This window comes from Giraffa tippelskirchi, chromosome 6, assembly GCF_054371585.1.
Source record: "Giraffa tippelskirchi isolate mGirTip1 chromosome 6, T2T-mGirTip1v1.2.pri, whole genome shotgun sequence".
In the NCBI taxonomy this organism is placed as follows: Eukaryota; Metazoa; Chordata; class Mammalia; order Artiodactyla; family Giraffidae; genus Giraffa; species Giraffa tippelskirchi.
Genome location: NC_137280.1, coordinates 158038149 through 158064761, shown reverse-complemented (window position 1 = coordinate 158064761; position 26613 = coordinate 158038149). Strand labels below are relative to the sequence as shown.

At 37.3% G+C, this 26613-nt stretch overlaps 1 long non-coding RNA gene across 1 annotated transcript in view; it reads right to left on the bottom strand.

Moving 5' to 3' along the window:
• Positions 1-635: 635 nt before the first annotated feature.
• Positions 636-26613, bottom strand: part of LOC145511172 (uncharacterized) — a 94381-nt gene continuing 68403 nt past the window's right edge. The window contains exons 5-6 of the long non-coding RNA XR_014057587.1: positions 15373-15474; positions 636-3609 (exon numbers count right to left, since the gene is read on the bottom strand). This is a non-coding gene — a long non-coding RNA (uncharacterized LOC145511172). The remainder of the gene's footprint in view (positions 3610-15372; positions 15475-26613) is intronic.

Sequence of the window (26613 nt, the reverse complement as noted above, 5' to 3'; positions counted from 1 at the left end):
TCCTAGATGAAAAGGTATTTTGTAAATACTAACTATTAATTTTTTGCATCATGCTATTGCTGTTATTCTTGTTTTCACAAGCTAGGCAGTGTGCCTTGCTTTTCTGTGGCAGAGATATCACTTCTCCACAAATAGAATCCTTTGGCTATCCCGCCTTGGTTAGCTATTTGATGAAAAGATTAAAGAATAAAGCTGTATCTGAGACCCATTCTGTAGCCTACATATATTTACATAAATTCCTTGAAAAGTAAATAAAAAGACCTACACGAATAAAATGGCAGAGACATGTGAGATCCAAAGCAACTACTTATTTGAAGGGAGGAAAAAGACAGTCTTGTGTCGTTACAATTAAACTGAGTACGCAGGTTCATTTACTATTTTTGGTGAACTTTAATTGAGTTGTGTCTCATTTTTATAAATGTTGTCAATCTTCATTTTCTCTGTCTCCCATGCACCAACTTAAACACACACACACACACACACATGCAGATCTACATACCAACGTGTTTTGGGAGAGGGGCTGTCTGTAGCTGCGCCCTAGCACCAACTTCCATATAGTGATACACATTGTTATAAACTCTAAAACATCCAACCTTGGGAGAACTCCCATAAGACTGGGGGAAAAAAAAAAAGCCTTTTTTTTTTTTTAACACATTTATTTTATAGACACAAAAGCTCAGCTAGTAATCAGTTTTGATAACTTTAGATGTCTGTTTCCCTGATGTAATGACTAGACAGAGGCCATAACAATACTTCATTATGCTATTCAAAATGTATGGCAGGATTCAGTCAGAGCTAGACTCAAAACCTGGCCCACCGCTGAAAGCAGAGATGATGCATTAATCCACAGCAGCACCCTCTCCCCCCACGGCCCCCCTCAGCATTCAGCCACTAATAATGGATATCATTTTTCTTCATAAAACTAGTGGTACTTGAATCAAGCACATGACAGTTAAGGTTTGTGTAGTCTTTCAAGCAGGTGATTACAGGATTGAACTTCCCAAGTGCGAAGCTGATGGACTACAAATAGTTAAGAGCGCACTTGAAGGGGGCAAAATCGTCCAGCCCCATCTGTCAAACTGTGCGTATGACATCATCAGATATTCTGCGCTTGTTTGCTGCTCATTCAGGCCGGCCCGCCCCGCGGTCTCCGCTTTGTGCTCCAGTTTCCTTTACAGGGCCAGCGGGCTGGAAAATTACCACATGCTGTCACAGTTAGCTCAGCCAGGTCTTGTTATCATTGTTTCCAAGGAATCCATTCATTCCGTTATTTTACATATTGGGCAGACGTCCTGCCACTGAGGCTTGGGCTGCAGTAACTTGAAGGGCCAAACGTTAATGGGCCTCTATTGTTGGCAGAATGGCAGTGCAATACGTGGGAAAAAATACCCAGACAGCTCCCTGACACTGGTTTAGGACCTCTAGACTTAGGGGGTAGCCTGTGAAGATCTTTTATGTAAACAAGCCTTCAATAAACAATGAATATCTCCTGTGTCAATATTCATAACCCATCAATAAAAAAATATATAAATCTTCAACTAGAAAGAAGCCCAAATGTATTATGGATGATGGAGCTTTTCCTTCAAGTAATCTATAGAATGTGGGCAAGTCTCCTTCTAAACACTGCTAATTTATGGGGGGTAGGGTGGGGAGGGCAGCGCTGTTGGGGCTTTGAGGAAAAGAAAAGCATTTGCTCTGAGGCTGGCAGTATTCTCATTGCAATAGATAATACAGTGTGGAAGTTTTGCAGCTTCCACTACTGCTAGACAGAAAGACAGGGGCCTGGGTGACATGTTACATCCTCACCATGTGTGCAATTTAAGGAAAGTTAGTGAAAACATTGGAAAAGTTGTTTTAGGATAACATTAATTTGAAGGTGGATCATGTTATCTTGATTAATTAGAGCACAGATAAATATGAAGTTCCCAGCACTGGAAAAACTCTAGCAATGTAGACATAGGAAGATACATTCTTTATGGAAGATGGCCATTCTTTACAGAGAGGTGTGGTTCTTGTTATTGCTCTTTTTTTTTTTTTTTAATGAGAAGCATTTGGTTTCTTTTTTCAAGATGAATCTGATCTTTTGACCACATAGTATATCAGAAATGGATCACAAATTGGTATGGATGTTTCCATTTTTATTACTAACCTCAGAAACTTCTTCCACCTGATTTTCTTTGCCTTGAACAAGACTTGATAACAAGACCTGGATACTTACATTCATCCCAAACTGGGACAGATATGGTAATTAGTTAGATGTATTGGCATTCAGAAAAAGCTTGAATTGACGTCTTATCATTTTAAACATTTTCATGATTAGTTCAGCTGTAATTTCACCTCATTTGTTTTATTGATCCTCTGCAGAGTTCCAAATGGCCCTGTAGGAGTTTGCATCACAATGGTTCTTACCCAAATAATTTCTGAATAACTGGTACATGACGTTGTGCTCTTGGAGTAGGAGGATAGGCAAAAGAAATGGAAATAGTCTGGTTCTGATAACCAACTTCATACCATATTTAAGATAAAATATACTGCATTTTAAAAACTTTGCCCTATCTGAAATCCAGTTTTGTCACTTTGTCTTTCTTATAAAACATATTCTCAATTAATTCTAATTTCAACTAAGATGATTTTTGTGTCTGGCAGCTAATTTTAAATGGTTCCCCTTTCAGCTGACATGAAGAGCCAATTGAGATAAATTTATTTTTTCTGTAAAAGTAATATATGTCAGGACTAGATTTCCTAACCCAAGTCCTTCAAACAATCATAATCATTTTGTAAACCATTGATAATGTCATCTTTGAGAAAAAAGTTCCTTCAGTGTATAAAATGTTACATTAAGATAAATATTAAAATGTGGCAGTCTTCATTTAAATATAGTATTTTAGGGAATCTTACAGAACTTTGAAATCAATATTCTTAAAAGAATAAATAATATCCTTTAAAATCAATTATTTTATTCTTCCAATATGTCTTTCAATTTTCAATTTGATACTTATGGCAGGTTTCTGCAACATAAAGACAAGTTTTGATAAAGAAGTCTACTTTGAATCCAAAGTTACATTATGGACATTACTTCTGAGATCCCAGAGTATCATCTTTATACCCAGATTGAAAGTAAGTGTAGATTTAGCCCCTGATTATTTAATAAGGCAGACTACTGACTGATTCTTTGTCACATTTAATAAGTACAATAAGTTAAAAACCAGTTTTTCAGTAAGTGCCAAAAAATTGTTTCCTTAAGCAATACCCTCTATTTATTTTCTCATAGTATATACCAAGCTATATTGTTTAGCAATTAGCTTATTGTTTAACAATTAACAGTAACTCTCAGATGAAAACAAATCATGAAGATAAATATTCCTAATAGTGACTTTTCTTACAAAAAAAGGCAAAAACATAATTACTGCAGCTACCTCCTGCATTCAAAAGCAATGACAGTAAAACTCAACTCTTTGAATCAATACTGATGATTGTTTAGAATAGATTAAAAAAATGCAAAAAAATTCATGCAGTATATTGCCTACCTGAGAGAAATATTTTCATTTATGAATCCAGTCCAGCAGTGATATCCTTGTGCTCAATTTCTCCTTTGTCACCACCTGGTTCCTATAAAGAAAATGTGTCCAAGAAATCACACCAAAGTAACTTAAACTTTTTTTTTCCAAATGGGCCTTCAGATCATATTAGAAACTTTTTATAATATTAACAATTTTCTTTCATCTTATATTAGAATCATATAATTTTGGAATTTGAGTTGCCTAACAAGATATGACCATGCAATCATTTCAGCAATTTTCATACTATATTAGTGAAAATAAATACTAATATAATAGGATGCTAACATGAAAAACCCTAATAGAACATGACAAAACTTTTCATATTTTATTTATGCATTCTTGTTGTTGTTCTCCATTTCAACATTTTCTACTTCAGTTTATGGGAAAGTAGCATGGCCTTGCATGTTTCTGAATATCAATTAAGTAATACTGTAATGCAACAGTAATGCCAAAGTTTGCTATCATTCTGATATAGGACAGATACCCTTCTCTGAATCATCAACTCTTTGAATGAAAATGGTTTCATTTGGTTTTGTTATTTATTTCAATTAAGTTTAGAAACTGAACTATGCAAAAAGAAAATAAGAAGCTTTGTAGTTGAGTATGAGGATGCGACAAACTAAAGAAATGATACAATTATCCAGATAACTTACTGCCTTTCCCGCTTTAAGTATCCATGTAATAGAGATAAAGGTGAGTTTTTGGCTTGAATTTTGTAGGCAACTGCCTTCATTTTATACTCTGATTCTCTTTTGTTCCACGGGGGTACCTTTCATCCAGAGTCTTTCCTTACACCTAGTTCATTTGAGCAGGGTTGCTTGGAATGCCCAATAAGGAAACAAACTGAGAGGAAATAGTCAGATTCTCATCTCGAGAATCTACCAATAGAAACGAAGGGTGTTTTGTTTTGTTTTGCTGATCCTTCTCATTGGTATCAAGAAGAATTGCACTGGGATTAAACACAGTATTCTCTCAGGTGAGAAAGATCTCGTCCTAATGATAAAAGGCTTTGATCTTTTCAGAATTGCTTTGCACACGAAGATATCAGCAGTGCACAACAGGCATAGTTAAAAGGATAGGGAATAAACTCCACAGTGTTTGGCAGAAAACACGACCCTCCCATCACCCACTCCACTTCCCCTGTGTATGTGGTGATCTGTGAAATCAAACAAGAAAAACTTTGGCCACCTAAGTGCCTAGAACTTTTCTTTGCTACCATAAACCACATTATCATGGAGTAGAGACATAGCTTTCACATTTTGGTAAACAGAATTTACACAAGGTCAAAATTACCTTTGAAAACTTCTATGGAAAAATACTACATTGGAGGATATATTTGTTTACCCTGTCTTTAACGAAGCCAGGATAACCCATTTGTCTTCTAGGCTGCTATTAATTCAGTAGATGAAAGACGAAGGCAGTGTCTTGTGTTAATGGTCAAACCTTCAAACCACTCAGATCATTTCATGGCAAGATATTCACATTATATGTGGCCAGTGTAACCAAGACTTCATCCTTTTCCTTTTCTTTTTTCTCTTCTTTTCTTGTCTGAATGAATGTAGATGATAAAGTTAAGTATGTATATGACTGTCCCCACTGTAATTGCTTGTGTAATTTTCTGTCTCCCCTGATAATACGGATTCCATGAGAAGTGGGACCAAATTTATCTTGCTCACTGTTGTGCTCTTAGCATCTAGTTCAGTACCTGCCATGATGCAGGCACTTGGGAAATATTTGTTTAGTAAATGAATGAATCGCTCAACCAATTTCATGCTGGCAGACTCATGTACACTTGCCTTAAAAGCAGAAACTAAAGTTATTTCACACCACCAATGCAAGCAATTTGGGATTCTCTTGGAGCCATTGCCAATGGAGGTCCAGTGGGCACAGGGCAGCCACGCTTCAATTCTGGCACTGAGAGATGTTGGACTGAGAAACAAGTTGGCTGACTCCTTTAAGGGCAGGTTTGAGACTGTTGGGATTATGGTGGGAAATTCCCTGGGACATAGCTTATGGCAAGGAGTACTCAATGTATTTCTACACTGTCCTAACTGTTCATATTCTCCAAGGTGCTACTTTATTAAACTCTCTTTTTTTTCCCTGCCAAATATTGCTGGAGTATGGTAGAAAGGGAATTGTAGAACCAGCTCTCCAACAGATTAACTGAGTATATGACACATTTCTCCTTTTCAAAGAATTTTCATGGGAATATATTTCGATAAGATGCTTTATAAGGTGATAAGACATCACTGGTAAGATGCTTTTTTTTTTTTTTTAAATCTGTTTAGGTTAGATGACTTATCCCCAAATGTATGGTCTCCATTCCAGGACATGGCCTTGCATAGGAGCCATGACTTATACACGTTTAGAATTAGCAGTGAAATAGGACCAAATGGCATTTTGTTGTGTGTGTGATGGGTTTTTAACCATGACCATAGAGACATTGTTGGAGAAGGAAATGGCAACCCACTCCAGTATTCTCGCCTGGAGAATTCCATGGACCAAGGAGCCTGGCAGGCTACAGGCCATGGGGTTGCAAAGAGTCGGATACGACTGAGCTACTAACATATGACATATATAGAGAGACTAGAAATGGAAGGAATAAGACAAAGCCTTGGGCTCATCAATATGCAAATGTTTATGGCTGATTCGAGTTATTTTATGGCAGAAACCAACACAGCATTGTAAAGCAATTATCCTCCAGGTAAAAAATTAAAAAAAAAAGAACATGCACACAAAATCTTTTAAGCAGCACATGAATGATTTACAGGTAATACACTTGGCTTTGTAGAGAAGATAATTTTCTTTTCTTTCAGTGATGACAATACATCTCAGGGAATCAGCAATACAGTAGCTGGCTTGCTGTTCCCCATTTCACATTCAGGGAAGAGCCATAGTAACCTGCCCTTGCCCCCATCTTGCCCCTGGTGTGGAGTCGTGGAGCCACACTTCTAGACTCATCCTGACTGTGACAGGTCTGGGAGACCCCACGTTATGTACCAGTGCTCTGTGCCTCCTGAGATTATCTTGGTGAATTGGGTGGGGATAAGGGGCTGGTGATACAAGAAGCCAGAAAGGCTTGTGGCAGAATTTCTTCATTTTGCTGGAGCATCGTGAAAAACAAAATACTCGACAGAGCAATCACAGACAGAGAGCTGCAGCTATTTGTGGGGTGGAAGTAATGCTCGCTCAAAACATTAAGTGAATGGCAGGCAGGAAAATGAGGTAATTATTAGGGTAAAGATGAGTTAGGCTGTATTTGTGTTTTAGCTTTCTCTCTTCTCACTCATGTATGATTTGGGGCAAGGTACTTGCCCTAATTCTTAAATTCCTCACCTGTAAAATGGAGATCATAATGCTATTTGCCTTTTAAGATTGTTGAGAAAGTGAAATAAGAGAATGCATCTAATGGGCTTAGGCAGTTCCTGGATTCATAAGGTATGGTTTTTATTAAGATACTGGAAGTCTGCTTTTGTTGTTGTTTAGTTGCTAAGTCATGTCCGACTCTTTGCGACTCTATGGACTGTACCCCTCCAAGCTCCTCTGTCCATGGGATTTTTCCAGGCAAGAATACTGGAGTGGGTTGCCATTTGCTTCTCTAGGGCATCTTCCTTACCCAGGGATCGAACTTCGGTCTTCTGCCTCTACTGCATTGGCAGGCAGATTCCTTACCACTGAGTCACCTGGGAAGCCTGCTTTAGACCACTCCTTATTTTTCTCTGAGTTGGAGAAAAACTCGTTATTTTATCTGATACTTCATATCTGATTATAGCATTTCTTAATTAGTTCAAGGGGATATATTTGGTACTTAGATATTTTAAGGATGGAAATTTTAGAGTTGTCTCTGAACTGTCTTTTAAGGTAATATTCAGATATCATGCACATTTCATGTTTTCTTAATTTTCAGCTTTAATTATTGTTCAGTTGTGTTTCAAACAACTAAGATTTTTAAAAAAATGTACACCAGTTACTTAGTTAAGTCAGATCTTTTCAAGAAAGGGTAGAAATGAATAAATAAGATGATTCAAGATGAAATAGCAGATTACTGTATCTTTACGGACAGTATTCTGTTTGATAATTTGAAGAAAATTAAAAGAACGTGCATCACTTACATTTTTGTATCCTTAGCAATGCCTTATGGATGTTCATTCCTTAAACACTGTGCCCATATTATTCAAACTTTCTTCTTTACATATACCTTTAAAGGTCTTTTTATTTTAGATAAGTTATTTTTCCATCTGATTTTTCTTGTATATCTTTTCTAAAGGTGTTAATTCAATTTACCCAGTCTACTTAGTCAGATCATTTTGGTTAAAAAAATCAAATAAATTACTTGATACTCTTAAAATAGCTCCATATATATTTCCTTAGTATTACCACGATCTTGCTAAATTAAGTGATCTGTTAAAAGAAACAGTTTTGGCAGAGTTAAGAGTGAGGACTAAGACTCAGTTCCCTACCTCTTTCTCTACAGTTTGCATTATCCACCTCCATTCTCTTAGGTAACAGAATTCTCAGAGGCACATGCATGGCAGGAATGCAATATTCATGGCAGACCCACAGGGGCCATGCCAAGGTCTGTTTTGAAGCTGCCCATCTCTTACAGGATGCTTTAGAGAGAGGACGATTTGTGTTGTGCCATCTCTTTGGGTTATAGCAGAGTTCTTAAGTTTCTATTGCACTATTTCTATCCTGATATTATAAAAAGTTAGATTCTATAATACTTATAATAATCTTAATATTTTTATTCTCATTATGATGCTGCTGCTACATTACCTGATAAAATGATCTGACACACCACCCCACTATTGCCTCTCCCCCAAACTGGTAACACTCGTTTGTTCTTTATTTTTGTGAGTCTGCTTTTTTTTTGTTATATTCACTTGTTTCTTATACTTTTTAGATTTCCCATGTAAGTGCTATCATAAAGTAATTTTCCTTCTCTGTCTGACTTTTTTTATTTAGCATAATGCCCTCCAAGTTAATCCATGTTGCTGCAAATGGTAAAAATGTTATCTCCTTTTTATGGCTGAGTAATATTCCATTCTGTGTATATATACCACATTTTCTTTATCCATTCATCTATTGATGGACACTTAGTTTCCTTCCATATCTTGGTAACTGTAAATAATGTTGCTATGAAATTGTGGTGTATGTATCTTTTTGAATTAATATTTCCATGTTTTTTGGACATATACTCAGAGATGGAATTGCTGGTTCATACTGAAATTCCATTTTTAGAGTTTTGAGAAACCTCCAAACTGTTTTCCACAATAGCTCCACCAATTTACATTCTCACCAACAGTGAACAAGGGTTCCCTTTTCTATGAGATTTTCATGAATTCAAACTCTAAACAATTGCTTTAGAGGACTCCGGACTTCCCTGATGGCTCACCTGGTAAAGAATCCACCTGTCATGCAGGAGACCCTGGTTCGATTCCTGGGTCAGCAAGATCTGTTGGAAAAGGGACAGGCTACCCACTCCAGTATTCCAGCCTGGAGAATTCCATGGATTGTATAGTCCATGGGGTCACAAAGAGTGGGACATGACTGAGTGATTTTCACTTCACTTAGAGGACTCCAGTGACCTGCCATAATCTATCCAATGTCTTCATGGCTGAGTCACAAATTGGATAAAACTGAAGGTAAATTCAGAATAAATTTGCCACTCTTTGGGTGATAAAACAACAGGCTTCTACCCTCAGGAGGAATTGTTTCCTGTTTTGGGGAAACAATGTTGAGAAAGACATGAGCAACTTTGAGTGGAGTGGAGTGGAGTGGAAATCTTCACATTTTCAGTTTGGTTCAGCTTCTGACTGAGTCATTTGCTTGCTCTTGAAGCTTAGATTTTGGGACCATCTCACAATTCCTTGTAAAGCACTTTTTTTTTTTTGCAGCTTCTAGGCATGACCTCAGTGGGTCTATGAAGATCTGTGTGTGCCCCAGTATCTGAATATTCAATAGCTCTATGGTTCTGGGGAATCAGAAAATATTTAAACCTACAAACTACTGTTGGCATTTTTCTATAAATTATTCTCATTCCTTTAGGTGGTTATGCTGTTCCATTCGTAAATATATGTATTATAGCCTAGTTTTTGATGACTTTCTTTAAAATGATACAAAATCTGGCCACCACAAGGATTCTTTTCCTGTATATGTCACATTATCTTTAAAGCCTTCAAATCCCTTAGTTCTTAGTTGTCACATATAATACAGTGAATGGGATTCTTTTATTATCTTCTGTTAACTGGCTTTGATGGCTACCACAGGCATTGCAGTTCTACTTTTCTCCAGAGAATTTATTTTCCTTTTCCCTAGAGTAATTATATTTAAAAATCAGTCTTACCAATTTTCAAAAACAACAGTGAATTTGGAATTTATCAATGTAACCCTGTTTTACAAATTTAATACAAAAAGTAACAATCTTGTGATTTATGAAGGAAATGTCAATAGATGTATGTACTTTTTCCTGTTTGGGTAAACTAAAGAAATCTCTTGAATGGTTCCTACTTCTGTGTTGTTGTTTTGGACTTAGAGTGTCTATTGATTCACATTTGTGTACTTTCATTTATGTGTTCAGGAGTGTTCTGATGCTGGGAAAGATTGAGGCCAAGAGGGAAACAGGGTGAGAGATGATGAGATGATTGGATGGAATCACTGACTCAATGGACTTGAGTTTAAGCAAACTCAGGGAGATAGTGAAGGACAAGGAAGCCTGGCATGCTGCAGTTCATGGAGTCATAAACAATCAGATATGATTAGCAACTGAATAACAACAACAATTCTCCATTTAAGCCTTTCACCGTGCTTTTGCCGTAGTCCTTGGAGAAAGAGTTCTCTTAGTAATTTGTGTGTGTGTGTATCTACCTGAACTTTTTTTCTGTTGGACGTTTTAATGTTTTTGCCATTGATTAAAAACCTGTATTGTCCTCGGATCAACTGTTGTATTTTCCTCTTAATTCATTGTAAGGCATTTTTGTGATTCAGGTTTTGGGTAAGTCTGTCCTCTTAGTACAAATTCCCAACATAGAATGCATCGTAAGAGTTTTCTTTCTGATGCTGGGGAAAATTCCTCTGTAGACAGTCATATTGGACTGCATTCTCTCTAGGCTTGATTTTTTTGTTTCTTTTCAATTATTTTGATTATTTCTCATGTATGAATTAAAACAACAAAGATATATGTGTGTATGTGTTAAGTTGCTTCAGCTGTGTTCAACTATGTGCTACCCTATGGACTATAGTCCACCAGGCTTTTCTGTCCATGGGATTCTCCAGGCAAGAATACTGGAGTGGGTTGCCGTTTCCTTCTCCAGGGCATCATCCTAACCCAGGGATTGAACCTGCATCTCCTGCAGCTTCTGCATTGCAGTCAATTTCTTTACCGCTGAGCCACCTGGGAAGCGCATATGTAAAGATACACATGTTTAAATGTATCTTTTGAATATAATTTTAACTCCTGATAATTCTTCATGTGTGAATAAGTATAAGAGGAGCTAGCCAGTGTCAGATATTGAGATAGTGTGAGTGACAAGTCCTCTAGACTTCAGCTGCTTGCAGAGGCAGAGGAAGGAGGAGGAGGCGGAGCTGTTCTGGAGGAGCTAACAGAACAACTAAAAATTGCCACTTCCAGAATCTCAACAGACCAAAGATGCTTCACTCCAAAATCTAAGCATGACTAGTGTCAATCGAAGGGCTGACTCGTTTGAAAAGACCCCGATGCTGGGAGAGATTGAAGGCAGGAAGAGAAGGGGACGACAGAGGATGAGATGGTTAGATGGCATCACCGACTCAATGGACATGAGTTTGGGTAGACTCCGGGAGCTGGTGATGGGCAGGGAGGCCTGGCGTGCTGCAGTCCATGGGGTCAGAAAGTCGGACACGACTTAGCGACTGAACTGAACTGAAGTGAATTGAGTGTCAGTGAATAACCTAGACCCCCACATAGCCTTAAGTTTTAACTTTCCTTTGAAGGATTACTATAAGGATATCTAAAACTTTTCAGGGACACAAACAACAACATGTAAGAACTTTTTAAAAGCACCCAGAGTACTCTTTTCACACGGCAGTGTTTTATTAAGGAACATTTAGATGAGACTTTTTAAAAGTCAAAAAAAAAATCAAAGCCTTCAAAGAATCCATCAAGGTTTTCCTTATAACTTTGGCAAGCAGGGAAAGGGGCTGAAAGTTGCAGTTTGATTGATACAGAGGTGTGCCCCATCTGTTAAGTGCAAGAAAGGTTAAAAGTGTTAGTCACTTAGTTGTGTCCAACTGTTTATGACCCCGTGAACTGTAGCCCGCCAGGCTCCTCTGTCCATGGAATTCTCCAGGCAAGAATACTGGAGTGGGTTGCCATTTCCTTCTCCAGGAGATCTTCCTTACCTAGGGATTGAACCAGGGGCTGTTGCATTGTGGGCAGATTCTTTACCACTGGGCCACCTGGGAAGCCCTGCAAGGAAGGTACTGGCCTTTTAATTTTGACCCTTGGGGTATATTCCTGTCATGTTCTCTGAAATCAAAGTTCTAATGATTTACAGCCTTTTCGGTCACTGTAGTCTCTTTCAAGTGGACAGTGGAATAAGCACTTTCTCAACCCCCCCAACAGGGTGTTAATCTCCTGCTTTAGGAGATAACTGTAATGAAGAAGCAAGTTGCAGTGACCTTATGTTGCAGGTGGATTCTTTCTGCCAAACTACCCATTTGAATTCTTCTTGATCCCTGTTATAGCTTTTGTTGCTGGGGATCATGAACCTCAACTGAATGCCTAGATTGCATTATAGTCTTTAGAAGTACAGTCCTGCCTCAAATTTTTCATTTCTGCTTATTTTTGAGGAAGTAGTTTGGAATTCTTTCCAAACAGTCTCCAACTCTCTGGGAAAAAAATGTTGCTTTGGGCTTTCTGTATTAGCTTCTGTGTCTTTTTATTTTTGTAACTTTGTCCTTCTGGCATTTTTTCCCATGAACTGCAAACATTTCTGTATCACACTGTCATGATTTTGCTCATAGGGCATTTGTTCATTGTTAATTAGGAAGGCATTTGTGGAGACAAACTGATCTCTCTGACAGATGGGAGGACCACACAGCTTTGGTAGGGGTAATTTTCAGCACACGTATTTGTAAATTCTATTCAAATTTGAGGAGGCACCCAGAACTTCTAGGGAAAAAAAATCTAAGAAGAATATGCTTTTCTAACTATTGGTTAATAAAACGAAAATGAAACTTCAAAAAGTTATGGGATTCTTCCTCTAAAGGGAGAAAATTTTCTAAACAAATGGATTATTCGGTTTTAGTCTGTTTTCCTGTCCAAATTTTAAGGAGAAAATTGTGAATTAAAAACAGATGTACAGAAAATTAGCTGATTAACTAGAGCAGTCCAAGGCAAAGTTATTAGTTAAAGATTAAAAAAATAATAATTTGGCAACATCTCTCTCGCTAAGAGCATTCTCCCTTAGTGGCATTGCACTTCTCCTCCAATCATCTTCTAGACAAACTCATCTCACTGTTTTACTTTTTAATTTTGTCCCTCTTCCTTTTAAAACTTACTTTATATATCCCTTTGCCTGTCAGCCAAAAAAAGATAAAGTTTTATCAACAATAATGGTTTACTGTATTAACTCTGTCAAAATTTTAAACTTTTATAGGAAATTTTGGAGGTAATTATTCTTAAAATTAAATCAGAGAAATTAAAATGTGATAGAGGAATTAGTAATACCAAGGAATATATTTTGGTACAGACAGAATTTTTGCCAGCCTCCTTCAAATTGTGTCTGCTTACTTCTGTATAATAACTATTCGCTAATTCTAAACACATTGAATTCCTATAACAGAAATGGTTTGCTTGTTATTTGAAAATGGAGTTCATTAATTATTAGATCGGTTTACATTTCTAAAGTGATTTCCCATGCATTTTCTCATGTGAGTATCTCAATAACCATAAGAGGAACAGCACATTGTTTCATCTTTTTTTTTTTTTTTTTCACAAATGCTAGAATTGAGCCTCAGAGAGGTTAATAAATTTGCTCAAGGTGGCCAACCAGTGTGTGGTAAAAATAGAAGAGAAGCGAAGTCTCTGGACTCCTGGCCTGGTAATTGTTCCATCATTGTTAGTTAAGAGATCTAAGTGATTGAAATTCATCTAATATCCTTCTCTTTGTTCGGTACATAGATACTAAGCACCTGTGATACTCTTTGACCCCAGGAGACAGGGATATGACCTTGTTCAGAAGGAGATCCCTGTGTGGTTGGGAAGGTTAAAGCTTCTAAACAGATTACTGAAATGCATCGTAGGAAGTAAAAATGCTATAATTGAGGAAGGCAAAATGCTGAGTGAAACTAGAGAATCCTCTAGCTGGGAAGGGAACATTTTTGTCTTCATTGCCGGAGACACTTGACAATGGCTTCTTAGGATGCCTCAGATATGGACACAGAAAAAGGTGAAAAAGGACCAGAAGACACAGAAATGGAGGAGGGATGAAGAGAAAGCTACCAAGAGGTGAACCGGTAAATGATCAAGCGTCTGTCTGCATTTGGTTTGCTTTATATCAGTATGCCCTTCTCTGATAACACTATCCTAGTATTTTTTTGAGCAGATACTTCTCACCAACTCTAAACTTCTAAGGGAAGTTGGGGAGGTTGATCAGGTAACTCTGCTCCAAAGAGGACCACAGTGTCAAGTCTGGCCAGTCAGAGTTACAGTGGTCCAGGAACATGCATGCTATCTAGGACCTTTGAGAGAAAGCATACTTTCTCTTTCTGTTGAGGTTGCGTAGGTGGTAGAATATAACTGGTGGACTTCTTTGCTATCTGATGGAGAAAGTCTTGCGTGGGGAGACAATTCTCCATGAACCTCTCACCTTTGTGTCTTGTGCACAAAGTACTGATTGTTCTTTGCTCCATATTATTTTGTTCCACTCTAATTTTACTTAGTTCCACTATATTTTTAAATACGTTTGCTTAGTAAACAGCCTTGGGAAGAAAAAGCTAGAGATCCAGAGTGAAGGAAGGGAAGGGTTACTGCCCCAGTCTATTCAAGTTCCCTAAGCTCAGGGTTTCTGTACTGTAGTACAGCATACTGCCTGTGCAGGCATCCACCTGGGCTTGTCTGTATCACTCCTGTGGGATCTAAAGATAAGGGGATCATAGAAATAGGCTGACGTTTCTGCTGCTGGCTGTGCCATGAGTAATTAAGCCCTTTGGCATTGGCCCAGGAGTCTCATGTCTTTTTTTTTTAGCATCATGTAACTGAGGTAGGTTAACTCATTACTTATAAGTAGGATAAAATGTTAGATTCTTCTCATTATCCAATGCTTCAGTTAACCAACTTAAATGTTTCTAGAAGATACGTAGAGAAAGAAGTTTATGACAATATTTTTTAAACATCTAGATCAAATTGTGCTGGAATCCAGAGATCTCTATACATAGTTACATGAACAGTCCATTTCCTTTCTTGCTTTAGCTTTCTTAAGTTTCTGTCACTTGCAACCAAAGAATCCTGATTAATCTTGATATATGAGAAGTATCTAATAATTTATTTAACCAGAGTGTAAGGTATAGGAGTGGGATTACTGAAAGATTAAGTTAGAAATGGATTTCTAGGATAGGTTGACTTGGAAAGAATGGAAAGAATTGGGTTTTCCTATTAGACTGCAATATATTGCACACATTTAATTCTTGAATATCAATATAGTAATTTTGTTACCGTGTATATTGTACACATACTCAAATAGTGAAAAATACATGTAGGTCTTTATCATTAGCTTTGAGAAGATTAGAAACAAATATTTACCCATAAGCAAATTCAAATTAAGTAACCTACCTGGAGCTCCATTGTGGTTGGCGAGTAAACCATAGTTTATATGATTGCCTTTAGAGATTCCATGTTTTCTTTTCGGGCACATTTCAGTTCAAAATATATCATCTGGCAAATTAAAAAAAAACGATGCACGTTAATTACATAAAGTAACCTACATGATATATATTTGTATATATATTTGATATATATACATTATATATGCATTTTATGTAAAAGGATAGTCTACTAACTTGAGAGTTTCATGTTTTAAGTAAGGGACAAATATATGTCATATTATTAAAGGAGCTTGGAGTAATTCTACCTGCATGTTTAGTGAAATACTGGGTAAGACATAAATTCCCAACGTCGTAGATTTCTTATTTATAAATTACAATACTTAATCCTGTCTTCACAGAATGACTGAGAATTAAGGAACTGTGTTGAATATATTGAATGTATTGTATATATTGTATGTGTTGTATATGTTGTATATTGTATATATTATATGGGCTTCCTGCATAGCTCAGTCGGTAAAGCATATGCCTGCAATGCGGGAGACCTGGGTTCAATTCCTGGGTTGGGAAGTTCCCATGGAGAACGAAATGGCAACTCACTCTAGTATCCCTGCCTGGAGAATCCCATGAATAGAGGGGCCTGGCAGGCTACAGTTGATGGGATCGCAGGAGTCGGACACAATTTAGTGCTATCTTTTATTGTATGTGTAGCAAGTATTTGGAAGACAGAATCAGGAGGTACTTTATAATATTTCCTTTCCCTCATATGATATACAAATGTAAGAGGTGTTTTTGAAACACTCAAATAATGAGGTGATTTTTAAAAGAATAAATCTTTATCTTTTTGGGATAAATTCTGAAATTCTTCAGATAAGTTCATCTGAAAGATAAATACATGACATATGAAAAACAAAAATGGTGGGGGCTTGCCTGCTTTCCTAAATAGTATAACATAGTACAGAATAAAGATAATTAAAAGAGTATAATTTGTACATATGAATCAACACAAATCAGTGAACGAGACTAGATAATCCTAAAACACATACTAACATGTAAACAAATAAAAAGAAACAAACAGGAAAGAAATATAATTTAACAAATGTTAGAAAAATCAGACCATTGTATTATTTCTTATTATTGATAAATTTGATTTATTGTTAATTTTAATTTGTATCTAGGAAAAATTCTTAAAATGATGAGGGGTTTTTAAGCATAAGAGCAATGGGAAAAACTGTAAAAGCAAATATTTAGTAGTCTGACTCCTGTAAACATAATGTGTATGTCAAAAATATGAATAAAAAGAACTGGGAAAATATTTGCAACAAATATGACAAAAGGAAAAAGTTCTTGCAAATTATTTAAACATAACTAAGTAGAGAAATGAATAAAGGTTATGTACAGCCATGTAATCAAGAAAGAAAAACAAAGAGTCTAGAAACTTATGGCAAAAATTAAAGAAATACAAATAAGATGAATTTATTAATTATTATTCATTAATAATAATTTTCATTATTACTAAGAACCTTACAGTGTTCTAGATTGCTTATAAGTGAGCAAACTGATCCAAACGTTCTGTGAACAAATTTGTTAATATACATTTAGAAACTTAAAAATTCATATTTATTATATTCCTCATCCTAAATCTAAATCTAATTTTATCCATAGCCATAAACACAATTTCCTAATCTACTTTCAGCAATCTAGTAAAATAAAAAACCAGTAATTCTCATCCGATTTAGTATATGTTTATCATAGCTTGATATAATAGAAAAACAGGCAATAAAAAATGCAAAAATAATAAAATAGTTAAATATTACATGCATGTGTAAAAAGTTTCACCCCACCAGTTAAGAATTCAAGTTTCAAGGGTCATCTGGGGAAACGTTTGTGGTATAATAGTAAATGAAATCAAAAGCAAAAATGACACAGACAAGAACACAACTGATACCCATTATGACCAAAAATAAAATGGACTTAAAAAGGAAGGAAAGAAATGCACCAAAAATGAGATCATGCTTGTTTCAAAATGTTAATATTACACGTGGTTTTTATTTTACTTTTATACTTTCCTTTGCTTACCAAGTCTTTTGTTTTTATAATGTGACTTGTTTCTATAGCTAGTAAAAAAAAAATCAATGTCTTAAAAATAAAGTACTCAAATGAGAAACAAGCATTCCTCTCATGGATGAAATCAGCTCATCTATAAAACTTTGTACTACTCAAATTTCAGAGTACCTAAGGTAGGAAAAATTAATTCAATTTTATGGTACAAAGGTTCAAAAATGAAATGCACACTATATGCTTGTGATACGAATATTTCTAATACTGGAACCACCAACAGAGAGCACACTATTTTGCATATTTTAGCTCTTTTCTCTTAGCATTACATGACCTTATGCTTGATTTGCATAATTTAAATGACTCCTTTGAGTGGCATGTAGTTGCATAATTATTCTTTTAATTACTGTTATTAACCTGTTTGTGTAATAGCAGATAATTTGAATAGATCATTTTCATCTTTCAAATTTTGCAGTTTCATATGCAATATAGATAGATTGCATCAAAATGGCAAAATTATACGAATAGACATAAAGAGAACTGTAGAATGATCTTTAGGATCATAGATTTTTCTTTTTCCTAAATAAATAGAAAAATCTAAATTATTTGTATAAAATTATTTATTTGTATAAAATACATATACAAATTTGTACAAAAATTTTGCAGCAAAAATTAATACTTTACTGTTATATCTTTTATAATTATGGCAAGCCATCCACAACTAAAGTTGGGATACACATTTAATTGATTTTTTGGGGTGATACCATTTTCTTATCTTTTAAAAGAATTTTTCTTATATAATAAAACTGAGAAGAAAATCATATATCAGTAAAGAATGTATGCTCAATTCTAGATAACTATATAAAAATAATATTCAAAGTCATATAAATTTGGATATTATTTTTATTTTCTTGAGTTGTCTATAAGCAAAATAATTTGCAATTATCCTTAAAATTTAAAATATTTAGCAACTATTTCCACCTCTAGATTTATTAATACAAATAATAAAGCTCAGAATTATAGGGCATGTCAAATCCTTTAAATTTCCTTATTTATCTTCCAGATAGATGAGGCATAAGGATTGTGGAGGTAAGGCAGATGTCTGCTACCCCATGAGGCATGGAGCAGGGTTTTGTAACTTGGGATCAGAAGGGAATGGGCAGCTTAGGCTAGGCTGTTACAGCTGTCATCTCTTCCTATAATTAGCCAACATTTCTTTAAAATTCTCTACATTTTACCATAAGGAAGCATCTGATGGGCCATAATTGAAGTCAATTTTGGGGTTTTTTTGTGCATATGTATATGTCAGGTGTTATAAGGACAATCAAGAAATAGAAGGCAGGGTCCTGTCCCTATCTGCAAAGAGTTTACACTTCCACCAGGGGAGGCCCATCATTGTGCAGGCCTCGGGCCCTCAAATGACCACGTAGCAGAATCATGTGCTGTTGAGCATCAAAATGTGCAGCATAAAAATATAGGTCCCCCCAAACAAGTCACTGCAAGAAGATACTAGCGCAGTCAGAGGACTGAAAGCAGATGGAGGGGTTTTCATTAAGTGAAAGAAAGGGCCAGGGCTCACCAGGACCAATGGACATCCTGAGTCAAGGTTCAGAAGTGAGCACAGAGTTAGAATCAATTAAACAGTTTAATTATCTACTTGAGCCAAAACATCATCCTAGAGGGGTATCCCTTTCTCTCTTACATTTTATTCCATTAAATTACCAAAACTGTCAATTCTATCTCTTTAACATCTCTCTTACTTGAACTCCCACACCATGTCATCCTTAGAGCTCTTGCCTTAATTTAGTGCCCCATTAACACTCAACTCAGCTATGATAATAATCTTTTAACTGACCTCCTTGCTTACTGTTTAAGATTCCCATAAATCCATCCTATTTTCTGTTGTTAATACGATCATTCTAAGATGCAGATCATGACCATGTTAATCCCTCGCTTAAAACCCTGATCTCCTCACATTAGCTCTGATGTTGAAGTATAAGATTGCTGATTTTGGACTGGTTTTGACCCATAAAAAAAGTAATTTTATAATAGAATTGCTTAAAATCTACATCAGGAAATTTGGGGCTGCAAGTAACAGAACATCCAGCTAAAAATAGCTTAAAAGTGAAAACATTAATTGTCTCAAATAGAGAATACTTACATATCCTTCCAAGGTGTATTTCTTACACTGCTTTTTTTCAACACTATCTCCACAGGGTTTTCCTGGTTACTCAGATGGTAAAGAAACTGCCTGCCAATGCGGGAGACACAGGTTCAATTCCTGGGTCAGAAAGATCCTCTGGAGAAGGGAATGGCAACCCACTCCAGTGTTCTTGTCTGGAGAACTCCATGAACAGAGGAGCCTGGCCCTCTAGTTCAGGATCTCCTTGACTCTAATAGGGCCAGGCTCTTATATATGTATATGGGAGCCCCTGTAGTCCATGGGGTCACAAAGAGTCGGAAAGAACTGAGCCACTAACACTTAACATATCCTTCAAGTTGTGCCTCACACTCTGCTTTTTCCAACTCTTTCTTCTCATTTTTCCTTTCCCTAGGTAGAGTGAACATATATCCTTTCTAGAAAGAATGCTTATTATTGAAGGTTACCATTCAACCTACCCTAACATTTAGTGCCTTCCTCTCATAATAACTTCAGGTTCTTTGAGGAGCCATGTTTGATACATCTCCATGTTGCCAGAGCATTGTGCCATGTCTTATAGATTAAGGGAATGAATAAATAGATAGATGAATGACTAATTGACTAAATCGGAGAGTCAGATCTTATTGTATGAATGCAATAAGATATATAATGCAATATAATTGTCCTCGTTACTTGCCCCAAACCATAGGTTACAGATTGGAGATTCTCAGAATAATATATCCTTTCTCTAGATTGCTCCAAATGATTATATATTAATAATAAACTGAGGTTGTTGCTGAAACAACTACCTTCTTGTTTTCCTGTCTGATACTATAGATACAAATTAATATCAACATCATGATATTGATTGTGTAACTTGCCATCCAGAAGTATTGGTTCAAATCAATGCCCTTGAAAAACAGTATTTTACTCCCATCCCATATGAATATTGCAACCAGGTATATTTATAATTGTACTCAAATAATGCTGTTTAAAATTAACTTGGATTGTTTTAGTGCTACAGTTAAGCAAAATATTTACTAATGTTTCCAGTGAGTACTTTTGAAATTGCTAGCTAATATTCCCTGCAATATTTGTTAAGAGGTGAGACTTCCTTCATTCAAAAGATGCTTATCTAAAGACATGTAAATGTTGTATGTTACAGAAAATTGTTATTTATTATTACTGTGTCTTAAATTTTATGTTGAAAGCCTTATGTGATAGAGAAAACAATAATGAACCGAATTTTCAGAGCATACATTAAGCATCAAGTGAAATAGTCATGTAGATTATCACCCTTACTGAGGTTATAAGGTTATATAATGTATTTGCTTTCCACAAAATATTTTATAGTACATGCCAAATGATGTACTGCTTTTCCAGTTTCATAGAATAACATGTTTTTCATCTTTGTACAGTTGTAAGCATCATATAAAACATCATATTATAGATCCTCAAGAGGTTTTGCTGAAGTTCTCACAGCTTATATTCAAAAGAAAGTTCCCTAGTCAGAACTGCATATAATAGAGTAAATTTATGACTCCTAAAATAGATTGCCATTTCTAACACTCAGGGAAGCATAGTGGAGTCAGAGGTGTCTGGCCTCACTTATTAATTCCTCCTCTCCTCCCTCTTTGAGCTTCATACTTTTTTTTCCCAGTTGAGAATTTCGCAGAGGTGAGTGCTGAAAAGAATATAACCAAGCCTTGCATTATATAATAGAACACACAGTTAGAAATTTTATGTGGGCTACAGAAAAGCCAGTAAATCTCAAAGTACAGAAAGTTAACACTAGGATGGACGGGATATGCCAAGGTGACTTCTTATAAAGTAGAAGGACATGTGTGTGAGCGTGTGCCCTCACACATGTGCCCTATTATAAGCAAAAGTATCAACCTGCAATTCCACTGTAAGAGATGGCCCAACAATTAAGTGCCCAGTTTCTCTTACTGATAATTTTATTCTCAGAAACTTTAGATAAAGTAAATTGGAGGAACCACTTTGGATTTGAGAGGTCTGTATTGCTGAGCTGACTTCATAACTCAGGAAGTATCTATAGAAGGAGAAAAATTCACAGCGATTTGCTGAAATCACACAAGCAAGCAATTCCACCTAACAAGCAATATCACTGTGAACCTCCAGTCCCTAGCCCCTACTCTGTTCAGATCAGCAGTCAAGAGAGATGTCAAGTGAGACCAAGGAAGGACTGGAACCAAAATCTGTCCTGCATTCAAAGCCACGAAGAGATGACATCTGCTGCGAAATCAAGACGAAAGTGAAAGTGAAAGTGTTACTTGCTCAGTTGTGTCCAACCGTTTGTGACACCATGGACTGTAGCCCACCAGGCTCCTCTGTCCATGGGAATTCTCCAGGCAAGAATACTGGAGTGGGTTGCCATTCCCTTCTCCATGGGATCTTCCCCACCCAGGCATTGAATCCAGGTCTCCCACATCGCAGGCAGATTCTTTACCATCTGAGCCACCAGGGAAGAAATGTTACACATCATAGGATGCATATAGAAGGTGGGTCTGAGACAAGCATAAGACAGACCTGTGGAACACATCAGTCAGTCAGTTCAGTCCCTCAGCTGTGTCCAACTCTTCGCGACCCCATGAATGCAGCATCCTAGGCTTCCCTGTCCATTCCCGGAATTTGCTCAAACTCATGTCCATCGAGTTGGTGATGCCATCAAACCATCTCATCCTCTGTCGTCCCCCTCTTCTCCTGCCTTCAATCTTTCCCAGCATAAGGGTCTTTTCCATTGAGTCAGCTCTTCACATGAGGTGGCCAAAGTATTGGAGTTTCAGCTTCAGCATCAGTCCTTCCAATGACTGATGGAAGGTTGTTGATCCAGGTATAGAAAGGGGCTACAGGCAGCAGAGTACCTTGGACTGCAAGAAGATCAAACCAGTCAATCCTACAGGAAATCAACCCTGAATATTCATTGGAAGGACTGATGCTGAAGCTGAAGCTCTAATACATTGGCCACCTGATGCGAAGAGCTGATTCATTGGAAAAGATCCTGATGCTGGGAAAGATTGAGGGCAGGAGGAGAAGGAGACGATGGAGGATGAGATGGTTGGATGGCATCACTGACTCAGTGGACATGAGTTTGAAACCTGGCGTGCTGGAGTCCATAGGGTTGCAAAGAGTCGAACACGACTAAGCAACTGAACAGCAATAGGCAGCAGAAGCAGCAGGTAATAAAATCCATTCACAGAAGCCTGGGAGCCAAAGTCAGACCCAGGTCAGCTGCAGGTTGGCTTTAATGGAGAGTGACCTTCGGACTTCCCTGGTGGTCCAGAGGCTAAGATTCCACACTCCCAAGGTTGATTGCCCTGGGGCTGATCCCTGGTCAGGGAACTAGATCCCACATGCTGCAACTTAAAAAAAGAGAGAAAGAGAGAGATCATGACAGCTGGGGTCCGTTTTCCCCCAGGGTCTAGCCAGAATTAGTCTCAGTTTGGCTTCCTGCTGAACCTACAGGCAGGAGAGTCAGAGGAGAGCAGGGGCTCATGTGTTAGGGCGCAATGCTACTCCCAACTCTGCCTTTCCACACCTGCCCCCAAATCAGAATTCCCAGCTGCCATCCTCTTTCATCATCTACCCCTGCACCCCCCTGCTCCTGCCACCCACACTTTTGTGGCTTTCTCCCTGTATCTCTGGGAGACTGCTCCTAGAATTGTCATGGAAATGAATAATGTATTTCCTTCTCTTCTGAACAAGGCAGTGTTAACATTGTTCCTCAACCAGCAGTCTGTTTGTCCACATCTCACCAGCAAATGACCCTAAACCATCTTCTTATGGCTTGATGCCATGAGATTGTTGGGCTGACTAATTAAGTCTATTTTGCTCTTTGATTCCCATGCCTCCTTGCTTTCTAGATAATGTTCCATTTCTTTTCTTCCTCTGTAACAAGTGTTCTTAATACGAGGTCCATGAACACATGAGATTCAGATGATCTATAAAACCTCTTGAAAATTATAATTAACGTTTGGGGTAGATTTCTGTGAATTTCACTGAAGAGAGTCCATGATGTTCATTGGATTTTTCAGTGAGGCTGGTGACATAATTTATGACATCTATTTTATTCACGGGCTTCCTGTCGTTTCCTTTCTAATACAACAATAGTATGACGACCACAATCACTAATGGGATTTGAACAGCACTTTACAACTTACAGTATTCTTTAAATTACTCTTTCATGTCCATACTTTTATTTGAAACTCATGACTTTCCTCAGGGGAGGGCAGGTCTTTTTATATCCATTTTACTGATGAAGGAAAGACTTAGGTTGAGGACCATCCCACTAAATATATGGTAGAGCTGGGACCTGAGCCCAAGCATCTTGACTCTTGGTCAGAAAGGAAAGAGTAAGCTTTTTTCATGGCCAAACCACTTAGTACCTGCGTGCGTGGTCAGTTGCTTCAGTCTTGTCGCACTGTTTGCAACCCCATGGACTATATAGCCAACTAGACTCCTCTGTCCATGGGATTCTTCAGACAAGAATCCTGGAGTGGATTGCCATTCCCTTCTGCAGTGGATCTTCCTGACCGAGGGATTGAACCTGGGTCTCCTGCATTACAGACGTATTCTTTACCGTCTGAGCCACCAGAGAAGCCCCACTTGTTACCTACTACTTAGGATTTTTACTTCTTTGGGCTACTTTTTTTTTCCTCTTTAATACTGCTTCCAATACTATACAAAAAAGGTTGATGTGTATTTCATCCAGATTTCCTCTATTTCCAAATGGAGGACTGCTGCAGAACGTGATTTTTCTGTGGAGCTTTGAATCTTTCAGTGTGTTTAGAAGCAAAATAATTAACTGATTTAGAACATAAGGCAGAAAGTCAGTAGTTCAAGGAGCTAAATGTGTCTCTGGTTTAGATTTGTCAAGTGACCTTAGGCAAAACACTTAACCTTTCTTTCTCAATTAATTGTGAAATGGAGTTAAAATATTATCTTGTACTGGTAAAGTAACAGTTAATAAATCATTGAACACTTAGAGATTTACACGTACTATGTAAATAAAAATGTTGAACAGGTCAGTGTTTTCAGCTAAATTAATAAAAAAGAAATCTTGTAAGGGTACAAGATTGAATGTGTAAGTCATTTCCTGGTTAGACTGTTTATAAAAGAAATCCACATTTTTTTTCTGTATTTCTGGTTGATTATTTCTCCCACTAAATTTACTGTCTCATCAAAGCAGTGTTTGTTCATTTGTAGAATCATTTAGCATGTATTGGACTATGGGGACCTGAGATGGAACTTTTCCCATTTAAGAAAATAGCCACTCTGTATTTAGATTCCTGTAGGGGACACTTTAGGAGAGTGATGTTGTTTTATCACGCCTACAAATACCTCATCTGGGTTTGGAGTCTCTGATAGATTTGCTCATTCAAGATAGCGGCACTTAGCAATTCAACAAGATGTAAGTTGGCTAATAAACAAAGCCAGTGTCCTCCCGGGGTTTGAACAACACTTCCTGTGTTTGACTCCGGCTGCCCTGAAGTTGTTTTAAGCCCGGCACTGCTGGTGATGTTTCCCCTGGTGCACTGAACAGCTCATGCCATGTCAAAGGGCGTTGACCTTTTCACTCGTAGAACAAAAAAGACTGGAAACAAATTATGCTCTGAGCACTGGTCAAAGGATAACACACACACACACAAAGGAAGAAGAAGAAAAAAGAAAAAGTGCTTGACCCCCGAACAAGTGATACACACAAATTCTAAGCTTTAGAGCATTATCTTTAGAGTATTAGGCTCTTTAACCAACTACTCTTTAAAGTGTGATATGAGAATTTGCTTCAATTTACTCTGAAACCACCCACCTCCACCCTGTTGGCTTTCTTTGCAGAACATGATGAACCAGTGACTGTTGTCTCTACTCCCCCCATCCAACTGCATCTATTCCAATTTACGAGCTGTCCACTGCGGAGCTGAGTCTTCCTGAGAGAATGACTCATCTGCAAGTTGCGCTCATGGTTTCTGAGAGTATATTTAATGTGAAGAGCTGGAAGATGCAGCATATCCAAACACATGCTAGGGTACAGAATTTGAGTGGGAAGAAGAGGACGGGGCTAAAATAGAACTGTAATGAGCCAAAGAATTGGAGGCCTGGCTTAGCCTTTTCAGCTATGTAGCTTCAGCAACACCTACAGTTCCCTGCCAAGAATGGCACGCCATCCCAGTGTAATGGAAATGAGGCCTCCCTGGTGGTTTCCATGGAAAAATCATGTAACAACATAGTTAAGGTAAAAGGTAATCAAAAGTAAAATGAGCAAAGGATGCTGTGCTTCACTATTGTCACAAGCGGATGGAAAAGTAATTTCTCCTTATGTTAGAAATTAGACAGCACTTGTCCAGGAGCTACTTGTGCAGATAACTGTGTTTGGGTGGGTTGATCATAATCCTTAGGAAATTCTTTAGGTTGGATCTTCCATAGTGAAGTTGGATTTGATACTGTTTTCAGGGATTCCATTTTTCTTTCTCCCAACTATTCAGCGTTGGTTATGGAGACCCAGTTCTGACCTGACCTGTCGCGTGTTTATCAATTCATTGGTTTCTGCCCCTCGGTCAGCGTTTGAAAGCGGTGATCACAAAAGCTCAGAATCAGAGGTCCAAGTCCCCGCACACACCAAAGTGTGACTAAAGTGGCTTTCTTTTCCTTAAACTGATGCCTCCCTCCGGGTCTTTAACTGCATGTCTGTCTGTCTTCTTTCCTTGCCTTGGGGCTCTCTATTTGTGATTCCCTCTTGCGAATATCCCTCTATTTTTCTTGCCTATTTGTTTCTTTTTTGTCCTCCTCTCTTCTTTTCATTCATGTTTCCTCTCCTGTTCCCTCTGTATTCACCTATTTACCTAAACCGATCATGACGTTGAACAAAAGATTATGTTTAAATAACTTACACATCTCCACAGAAAGGTTCATATTTTCTCTTCTTTAATAATCTATAATCATTAAAAAAAGAAGGCTTTTTTTTTATTGCTTTCTTACAAAAACACTTAAGTCATTGTTCCTTTGTGTGAATCCTTGCTTTTTTTTTTTAGCTTA